Raw genomic sequence first — 10266 nt, forward strand, 5'->3', positions numbered from 1 at the left:
CATGCATGACCAGCACCCAAATCAAGAAATGGAATGCGCCCAGCATCCCGGAAGCACCCACACCTTTCCGGTCACCATTGCCTCCCAACAGTAACTCCTACCCTGACTTCTAACAGCAGGGGTCGGTTTTGCCTGTGTTAAAGACGGCAACATGGTTTTATTACTATTATTAAATGTGTGCCAGGAACTGGGATGAGTCCCTTAGAGGTGTTATCATAGTTAATCTCCTCTCAGAGCTCTGAGATGGCTATACTCACTTTGTCCCCATGTGATAGATAAAGAAATGGAGATGACCCTAAAGAATCTGAAAAAAATGCTGGTAGAACTGAATTTAGCAAGGTCACAGTATACAAGATCAAAGTGGTAGCAATTGTATTTCTATATGCTAGCAACAAACAATTGGATATTTAAATTTAAAATAACATTTACAAAAAACTTAGGGGTGAATTTTAACACCAAGAAATGTCAAAAACTTAGGGATAAATTTAACAAAATTTGTACACAAACAGTGCAGTCAAAATTGCGAAGCATCGCTGAAAGAAAATAGAGAAGATTTAACTACATAGGAAGTTACATTGTGTTTATGAACTGGAAGACTCAGGATTGTGAAAATACAAACATATCCCTAGCTGATCTATAATGTCAGTACAAGCCCAATCAAAATCTCAGTGGGTATTTTTTTAAGAAATTGACAAACTGATTCTAAAATTACTTGAAAATGCAAAGGACATAAAAGAGTCAAAGTAATTTTACAAAAGGACGGTTTGGAAAACTTAACTAACTTGATTTCAAGACTTTCTATAAAACTACTGTGATCCAGACAGTGCGGTCCTGGGGTAAGGAGAAATGCACAGAACCATGAAATGCAGTAGAGAATCCAGAAATAAACCCACATGAACAAGGTCCACTGATTTTTGACAAATATGCCCAGTTAATCCAATGATAAAAGGATAGTTTTTTCTACAAATGGTGCTGGGATAATTGGACATGCATATTCAAGAAGAATAAATAAATAAACAGAAGAAGAATCTTAGCCCTTGCCTCTCACCACACATAAAATTAATTCAAAAATTGATCACAGGCATAACTGCAAAAGCTGAAACTGTTAAAGTTCCCTAAGTAACAGGAGAAAATCTTTGCAACATTGCAATAGGCAAATATTTCTTACATAGGATGTAAAAAGGGGGGAGAAAAACATGACTCATTTTTAAATGATAAATTGGACTTCATCAACATTAAAAACTTTGAAAGGCACTACTAAGACAAAAAAAAAACAAGGTACAGACTGGAAAAACTATTTGTATACATATGTCTGAAAAAATATTTGTATCTAGAATATTTAAAGAAATCTTACAACTTGATTATAAAGAATCAGCACAAATTTTTAACCTGGCGAAACACTTCACCAGAGAAGGTATACAAATTCGCCCCTATGCACATGGAAACATCACTAGTCGTTAGAGAAAAAGCTAAAAGCAAAATGAGGTAATATGGCATGCCATTGGAATGTCTAAAATTCAAAAGTCAGACAACACCAAGTGTTGACAAGGAGGTAGGACATCAGGAACACTCACGCACTGCTGGTGAAAATGCAAAATAGTACCATAATTTTGGAGGACAGCCTGGCAGTTCCCTAGAGAAAGTTAAACATACACTTACCCTGTAACCCAGTAATCTCACTTCTAAGTGTTTACCTAAGAAAAAAGAAAACAGATGTTCATACAATCTCTCTCTCCACTCATTGTCTCATGGCTCACTGCCTTCCTGGCTTTTGCAGGTGCCATTACAACAGGTTGAGGGTGAGGGCATCATGGAGGGTGAGTACTGGCCCCACCTAGAAAGTGAGGGGGGAAAGTGAGACTTTCTTTAAAGCCTTAAAAACTACATAAGGGGCCCCAGTTCTCAGTGGATTACCATGTATAAGGACAGTACACAGGGTTGTTGAACCCAGCCTCTGGGCCCCAGTGGTGAGATTTCTGGCCCACTGGAGGGGATATTCAATAAGCCCTCAGTTAAATTGTCCCCAAGTCAGCCACAGGCAAGGCCTGTCTGTATCCTCAGTCAATAGAATCTTCCCTGCCTTCTGCTGGGAATCTAAGTTATGTTGGGTCCATACGAAGAATTAACACACCATCCTACAAATGTCACTGAGACACTTTCATCCAGTGGCTATTGTCTCTATTTGTCCCAGAAGAACATGAATATGCATCAGTGTGTGTGTGTGTACCCGTGTGTATGTGTGTGGGGAAGGGAGGGAGGGAGAGAGAGAGAGATGGCAGAGAATGAGGCTGAACAACTATACGAAGGACAGATTGTGAAGGCCCACACTGGGTATCTGAAGTGCTAGGACAATGAGGGGCCATAGGAAAGGACACTGGACAGAGACATCAGAACTATGCTTTAGGCACCAGCCACCAGGGTCAGGATTGACCGGCGAGGATGGGTGAGATGCAGCGAGGTGGCCTGGAGCATCAGCAGTGATGATGGAGGGGGCAAGACAGATTCCTATCCTAGAAGGGTGTCATTCTCTGGTGTGGCTACCAGTCATCTCTTTAAAGGACTTTTGCAGTTGGGGAGAAATACAACACAATGAGTCCCTATGTCCGAAGTAGAACTCAGAACTCAGATAGTGTCCAGACTCCCGTGTGGACGTGGCCGCTACGCCACAAGCACAGGGCCAACCTTCAGCAATCAGACGCTCCGCTCAGGAAGTAGTCAGTGGGAGGACTGGCTCTGCTTGGGGCTCACTTGAGGTTCTGCTGGTGCAGGAAACAGCAAAGGCACTGAACTTTTCGTGGTTGCCAAGTCAAACTGCCCACCCAGAAGCAATCCCAGTGCTGGTGATGGCCGTGGCCAGTGACAAAGTCAGGCTTCTGGTGTCCAGTAATCAGTGGCAGCTTCAGCAAGGGCAGTTGCACCATTAGGCCAAATTTGCAATGTGGGCTTCGATGGTCTTAGAAGCTTGGCCTCCAGTGAATTTCTCCAGTGAAATTCTCCAGTGAAATTCTGGGAGCTATTCAATTCATTTCCTTCCTAGGTATGTGTTCTGTCATTTGCAACTGAGAAGGAAGGACAACACAATTCTTAGACATTTATGGGTAATGTGAAGAGGATTTAGTGACTTAGGGGCCCAGCAAATAATACAGTGACTGACACATAACCGATAATCAGTAAATATGTGAAATTTGTATTGAGATAAGGAAGGAAGGAAGGGAGGAAGGGAGGGAGGGAGGGAGGGAGGGAGGGAGGGAGGGAGGAAGGAAGGAAGGAAAGAAGGGAGGGAGGGAGGGAGGGAGGGAGGGAAGGGACATAAACAGAGCACATACTACAAGAGTACTATGTGTTCTCTCAGAGTACAAGAGAGAAAAGCATGTAGGGGGACCCACAGCTCTATGGTTCAGACAGATCTGGGGGAGACAGCGCCATCACCGAGACACGGAAGAGAGAAGACAGAACAGGCTTAAGGAGAAGATGGTGAGTCAGGTTTGGGAGGGTCCCGTGTGAGTTTCCTCCAGTACATTCAAGTATAGATTTCCAAGAGATAATTGGATATTTAGATCCAGAGTTCAAGGGGAAGCTCAAGGCAGCAGACATTGATTGCAGGGTGACCAGGACAGAGTGAGAAGTGAGCATTGCTGGCAGAAGAAATCCCTAGTGAGAGAAAGGATGGAGCATGGGACTCTGAAAAGTACCAGCATTTATTGATGACTTGAGGAAAAGATGCTCACAGAAGAGACTGAGAAAAACTCCCAGAAGTTCAAAAAAAAAAAAAAAACAGGCCCTGCTCTAGAGCACGAAGCCTGTAGACAGGGGTGTAATCCAAGGGCAGCTATGGAAGAACTCAGACCCAAACCCAAACAGGAAATCTTTCCGCTTTTGTTTCCACACTGTTCGAGCCCAAACCTCACCTTTCCCAGATGCCTTGCTCCCACCAAGCATAGAAAGTAGACCAATGACCCAGCTGCAAACATCTGTGACCCCTACTGTGGGCTAGACACCATGCAAAGCAAGTTACAGTTGCTCTTTTTTACCCTCTGAGCTGCCCTGGCAGTGAATGGGTACTTGTCCCATTTCTCTGCTAAGGAAACTGAGGCCCAAAGAAGGTCACATCCCCAGCTTCCCACAGGGGTGGTTATTAAAATTGTCCAGTAGGAGCTTCTGAGACTTTAAACAGGAGCGAAGGGAGGAAACTTTGAAAAGAATTGCCAGTTTGCGTTATAGGAAACTGAGGCACAGAGATGTTACTTGCCTGATGTCACATGGCCAGGAACTAGATCTAATCCCCAGCTAGCTGCCTTCAGGATCCGATGGTGATAATGATAATGACGATGACAACGACTACGATAATGACAGCAATAATGACAATAATTACTGCTGTATTTACAAGGCACCGATTATGTGTCAAAACTGATGTTTCATGCATTATCTCAGGTAATCTTCATGACAGCCCAATGAGGTAGGGGTCATCACAAATCCCAGTTTGATCGTGGGTATCAAAGGGCTCAAACTGCCACTGTGAGCAATGAAAACCCTTCCACCGGGACTTGGGGCTGGAGGTGGGCAGGCAGGACGGGACAGGAGTTGGGCAGCCCAGCACAGCGTATCCCACATCCTCAGACCCAGAAAGGGCCCCAGGGAACACACGACCTGGATATTCTGCCCAGGCAAACCGCAGAAGCGTCGGAGTCACTGCTGTCTCCTGCCTTCTGTGAGCTTGTAGCAGCTTGTGCAGATCCCTGGGATGACATGCGCAAGGACCAGCCCTCCTGTCCCAAGTGCTAAGGAGAAAGCCACCCTGCATGCTACAGGGCTCATTTCTCCAAGCCCAGCCAGACCCAAGACCTTGAAATGAGCTGGGCATGAGGGTATAGGTTGGGACAGTGGCTAGAAAAAGATCCCCAGATAGCAGACCCTGGAGAGGGTTTCAACACCACCATGGGGCTCCGTGCTCAGACTTTTTCTTAGTCCTTCTGCCAGAATGAGGGCCTGCTGGACAATTTATCACCTTTACCACATTTGAAATAGTATTTCAATAATATTCGTAGCAAGAGTATTGTACATAAGTTGGTAAAGACCCCCCACTGCCTAGTAAGGTGCCTGCCTGCCTCAGTAAAAATCAACGTTTACTAAGCACTTACTATGTGATAGGCAAGGGGCCATGAACCTTACATATTATCCTCCTTTACAGAATCTTGGACTTGAGGCTTAATTCTGCTGTACAGGCGGTGGGGCGCTGATGAAGGGACTTCACATCTCTGAGCTTCAGTTTCCCCATCATTTTTCCCCAAACATCCATTTATGGGAAGAGAAGAACAAAAACGCATCTCTGGAATCATGCCTACAAACACGAAGCATGAGCGAGTGTACGTAGAGACCTGGGTGCCCAGGTGGGTCTGTGAACAGATGTGTACATTCACACATTTGCACATGAGCGGAGTCGTCAGAACTCACATGTGTTCCCTCTGAGCCCCCTGCCTCTACACGGTGCCTCCAGCCAGGTGTCGGAGCTTGCTCTTTCTACCTCTCTGCCTGCCGCCCTGACCAACCTTTCCTACTACAGAGACCACCGCTGCCTCCCAGCTGTTGAAGCCTGGCCTATGAGCCGCTGCCTACCCATGTACTCAGCCCCACGCCCTGCTCACTTGCCCCTCTTTGGGAGATTTCCCTGAGACTGGGTAAGTGAGCCAGGTGTGGCCCCTGAGGGAAAGGGAACCTGGGACAATGTTGCAGGGGGCGGGGTGGGGGGGCAGGGGACATGTTCCGGGTCCCATTTTACTCTCTCAGTATCCTAAGTAAATACAGCCTTCACAAAATTCGGGATCTGGGCTTGTCCACATGGCGTGGACAATTCATACATGTATGTTAAGAGATACCAACCCCCCTCCAAGGTCACTTTTATGAGCCCCATTTCACAAAGGAGAGAACTGAGGTTCAGAAAGCTTCTGTAATTTAGGGTCACACAGCATGTGCACAGCCAAGAAAACGTTTGGACCCAGTTCCGTCCTGCCCCAAAGCCTGTGTTTATTCCACAGTGCCCAAGAAGGTATCACTCTGTGGGCAGCTGGGGAGGCCAAAGATGAGACAGCTGGGGTTTTGCCCACTCGCCCTGACGCGGAGCCCTTCTCCAGAGGGACAGGCAAGAGGGTGCTTTCTCAGCCTGACACTGTGTGCAGGCAGGACACTGACTCGGAGACCAGCTCAGCAGTGCTCTGCAGGGCCGTCTCCTCGTCTGTGACCTGTACTAGCACGTCACATCTCTCGGGCTTGGCAGAGACTGGAAGAGTGTTCCAGGTGGGGATCAACACTTACAAGGTGTGGGGGGGTTGGGGCAGGGGTTGGAGATGCAGGTCTGCTGAACAGCAGGCGGCGGGTGGCAGGGAGTCTGGACAGGAACAGGGGCAGAGCCTGAAGATTCTGGGGAAGCCACCTATTTTGTTTCACAAACCGGTTGGCTTGAAACAAACGAAGTTTATTCCCTCACCCTTCTAGAGGCCAGACATCCAAAGTCAGCTTCCCTGGGCCGGCATCCAGGGGCCAGCAGGGCGGTGCTCCCTCTGGGGCTCCAGAGGAGAATGGTTTCCTACCTCCTCCAGCTGCTGACGGCTGCTGGCATTCCTGGGTTTCGGGTGCATAACTCCAGTGCCTGCCTCCCTGGTCACATGGCTTCTCCTCTTCTGTCTGTGTTCTCTTCTGTCTGGGTGGTAAAATCGCCCTCTCCTTCCCTCCTATCAAAATGCACTCGGTCCTGGCTGGCATGGCTCTATGGGCGGGGCATCGTCCTGCAAACCGAAGGGCCGCTGGTTTGGTTCCTGATCAGGGTACCTGCCTGGGGTGTGGGCTCCGTGCTCTGCTCCCTGTTGGGATGCTGGCAGAAGGCAGAGGACAGCCAATCAATGTTTCTCTCTCACGTCGATGTGTCTCTCCCTCTCTTTCTCCTTCCCTTCCCTTTCTCTAAAATAAAATAAAAAATGTTTTTTTTTTTTAAAAGAATGCATGTGATGGTATTTAGAGCCCATCAGGATAATCTCCCCATCTCAAGATCCTTAACTTAATCACACCTGCAAAGACTCTCAAAAAAAATGCCATTTACAGGCTTCGGGGATTAAGAGCAGATATTTTGGGGGGGGTGCATTTTTTAGCCTCTCCCACCTTCTAGATAAATTTATACTTTATAACCATGGGAGTGGGGACCACCAGAAGGGTTCAAGAGAAGAGTGTGGGGATAAGGTTTCTTTTCTAAAAGAAATGTGGACTTTTTTTTCTCCTATATCCTGGGGGAGGTCCCACTCCCTGCACAAGATTCTGAAAAGTCTCTGAGATTTAACAGTCTAATGGCTCCCTGTTCCCCTGGATTCACTTTCTCACTTGTGTAGTGTCCCTCACACCCCTACTCAAATGCAGAATTAAATCTTCCTTCTTTGGTCTTCACCAATGCCCATCCCCCCCACTAAAAAGTTCACTCATTCCAAACATCTATGTTGTGTGCTGGTGACTTCACTGAAGGTTCACAGGGTCAGAGGAAACTTATGTCGTGCATGCAAACAATTGTAAATGAAGGATTAAGTACCTTATTCTTATATGTCTTTGAAACACTCTGGCCACCAGGCCTCTCCAAGTGAGCTATGATTTTTGTAAGCGAGGCTAACTGCCATCCCAAAAGGATCTCTAACACCAGCAGTTACAGTAAGAATTTTTCACCCTGATGCACACGTGTGTGGAGGCATATGATAGGTGCACGCATTTGGAGAGACACTACGTGTGTACATAGACACACATACACACATACACACGCTCCAAACATCACAACTCAGTTCCAACTTGAAAAAGGCACGTTCTAGTATCATCACCACAACCAACCAACCTGTCTGGTTTGAGCAGGTAATTAGCATCCACCAGGAAGGCTAGGCCAGTGCTCCGGTGTGGATCCCAACAGACTTCTTCACGGCAACTCGGCAAGAGGCTCCGCTTTGGTGTAATTACCTGTGCTTTGCACACCAGTTGCCCCGGTGTGATGTCAGACCTTTCACATTGTTTATTTTAATTAAAACAGAAATTGCAGGTCTTTGGTGCCTGTAATTACAGCCTATGAACTAAATTGACTGAAGCCCCTAATTAACCTGAAACACGTCTACCTGGCTGGAGGTGTAAGTCTGAACTTGACTGGTGCAAGGCATTGCATCGGCATTGAAAAGAGAGCTGGGGAAGGGAGACCGGGATAGGGTGGCAATGCTCCAAAGTCAGCACATGGTGGCCTGTGCCCGTTAGGCCATGGTGGGTTCAGTTTCATTGCCAAACATACCCATTAGCAAAAGACATATTCAACAAAAGTGTATGGATTACACCTGATACCCAATTAATGAAATACACCTTATCAATAGACGAAAACACAAAATCCACATAATCATCTCAATAGCAGCAGGAAAAACATTTGACAAAATCCAACACCTTCTTATGATTAAAAAAAAACTCAGCAAACTAGGGGATAAAGGGAACTTTCTCAACTTGATAAGGAACCCACACCTACGAAAAACCCACGTCTAACATCGTACTTTGTGACGAAGGACTAGATGGCCTCCAAAAATCAGGAGGAAGACGAGGATGTCCTCTTACCACTTCTAGTCACCATTATACCGGAAGCTTCAGCCAAGGCAATTCAGAAATGAAAAGAAATAATGGCATCCACATTGAAAAGAAAGAAGTAAAACTATCTTAGATGGTAGAATCTTTTATATACACTATCTTAGGGAATCCACCTAAAAATATTAAAGTAATGAACAAGAGTAGAAAGGTTACAAGAAACAAGTTCAATGCACAAAAGTCAATTATATTTTTATATACTTGCAATGAATGATGCAAAAACAAAATTAGGAAAATAGTTCCATTTACCATAGGATCAAAAAGCAGTAAAATATTTAGGAATATTTTTTAAAGACCCAATACTTGCACTCTGAAAACTATAGCATATTGTTGAAAGAAGACCTACAAAACTGGGGAAAAAATTCCCTGTTAATGGATTGGAAGACAGTATCGTTAACATGGCCATATTCCCCAAAATGATCTACAGAGTCAAAGAAATGCCTATGAGAATCCCAGCTGGCTTCTATGCAGAAATTGACAAACTCATTCTCAAGTTCATATGTACCTGCACGCTTCTCAGAATAACCAAAAAAGATCTTCGGAAAGAACAAATTTGAAGGATTCACATATTGTTATTTGCTTTCACCATAAATTAGTTTTGCCTCTTTTACAACCATACACAAAAGGAATCAGACAGTACGTACTCATGTGTGTGGCTTCTTTGACCTGATGAGATATTTGGAGACATATCCACATTGTTGCATGTATCAGACATTGGTTCCTTTTTAGTGCTGAGCAATATTCCATTGTACGGATGCACCATAATTTATCCATTCTCCTGCTGATGGACACCTGCGCTGTTTCCAGCTTTTGACTATTATTACTGATATCCTGACAGGGGCATTCACTTACTAGTTCTAGTAGCTGTTTGGTATACGTCTTAGAATTCTCCTCACAATCATGACACTTGGAAATAGATACAGTGTTACCTTCTCCTTTCCTGTCTGTACGCATTTTATTTAGTTTTGTTGTTGCTGTTGTTACTGTGTGTGGTGGCACTTCCACAGTGGCTGCGATGTTGAATAGGAAGGGCAAGAGACGGGACATCTTCGCCTTGTTACCAGTCTCAGTAAGAAAGTGTTCAGTATTTCGCCAATGTCATTTTGGCTGTAGATTGTTAATAGATAGCCTTTATCGACTGAGAAATATCCCTGTTATTCCTACTTTGCTTTTATCATGAATAGATGTTCATTTTTGTCAAATGCCTTTTCTCCTTGACATTTTTTTCCGTCTTAATTTTGTCAGTGTGGTGGATTATGCTGTTGGATAGTGAAATGTATAACCAACTCTGCATTTCTGGGATAAATACTACCAGTCATGATATGCTGCCCTTTTCATATATTGCTAGATTTCTTTTGTTAATATTTTGTTTAAAAATGTTGAGACTCTGTTCAGACAGGATTTTAGTCAGTAATTCACTCTTTCTCTTTTGGGGATGTCTGTCAGATTTTAGTAGGATGATTTCACAAATGAGTATCATAAAGTGAATTGGAAAATGTATTCCTCTATTTTTCTCAAAGAATCCATTTCATTGGTGTTATGCCTTCCTTAAACACGGAAAGAATTCATTAATGAAGATATGTGAGCCTGGAATTTTCTCTGAGGGAGGATTTTTAACTTTTTTTACCC

The sequence above is a fragment of the Sturnira hondurensis genome, unplaced genomic scaffold (genome assembly GCF_014824575.4).
Source record: "Sturnira hondurensis isolate 20B ecotype Veracruz unplaced genomic scaffold, ASM1482457v3 Scaffold0004136, whole genome shotgun sequence".
Taxonomy (NCBI): domain Eukaryota; kingdom Metazoa; phylum Chordata; class Mammalia; order Chiroptera; family Phyllostomidae; genus Sturnira; species Sturnira hondurensis.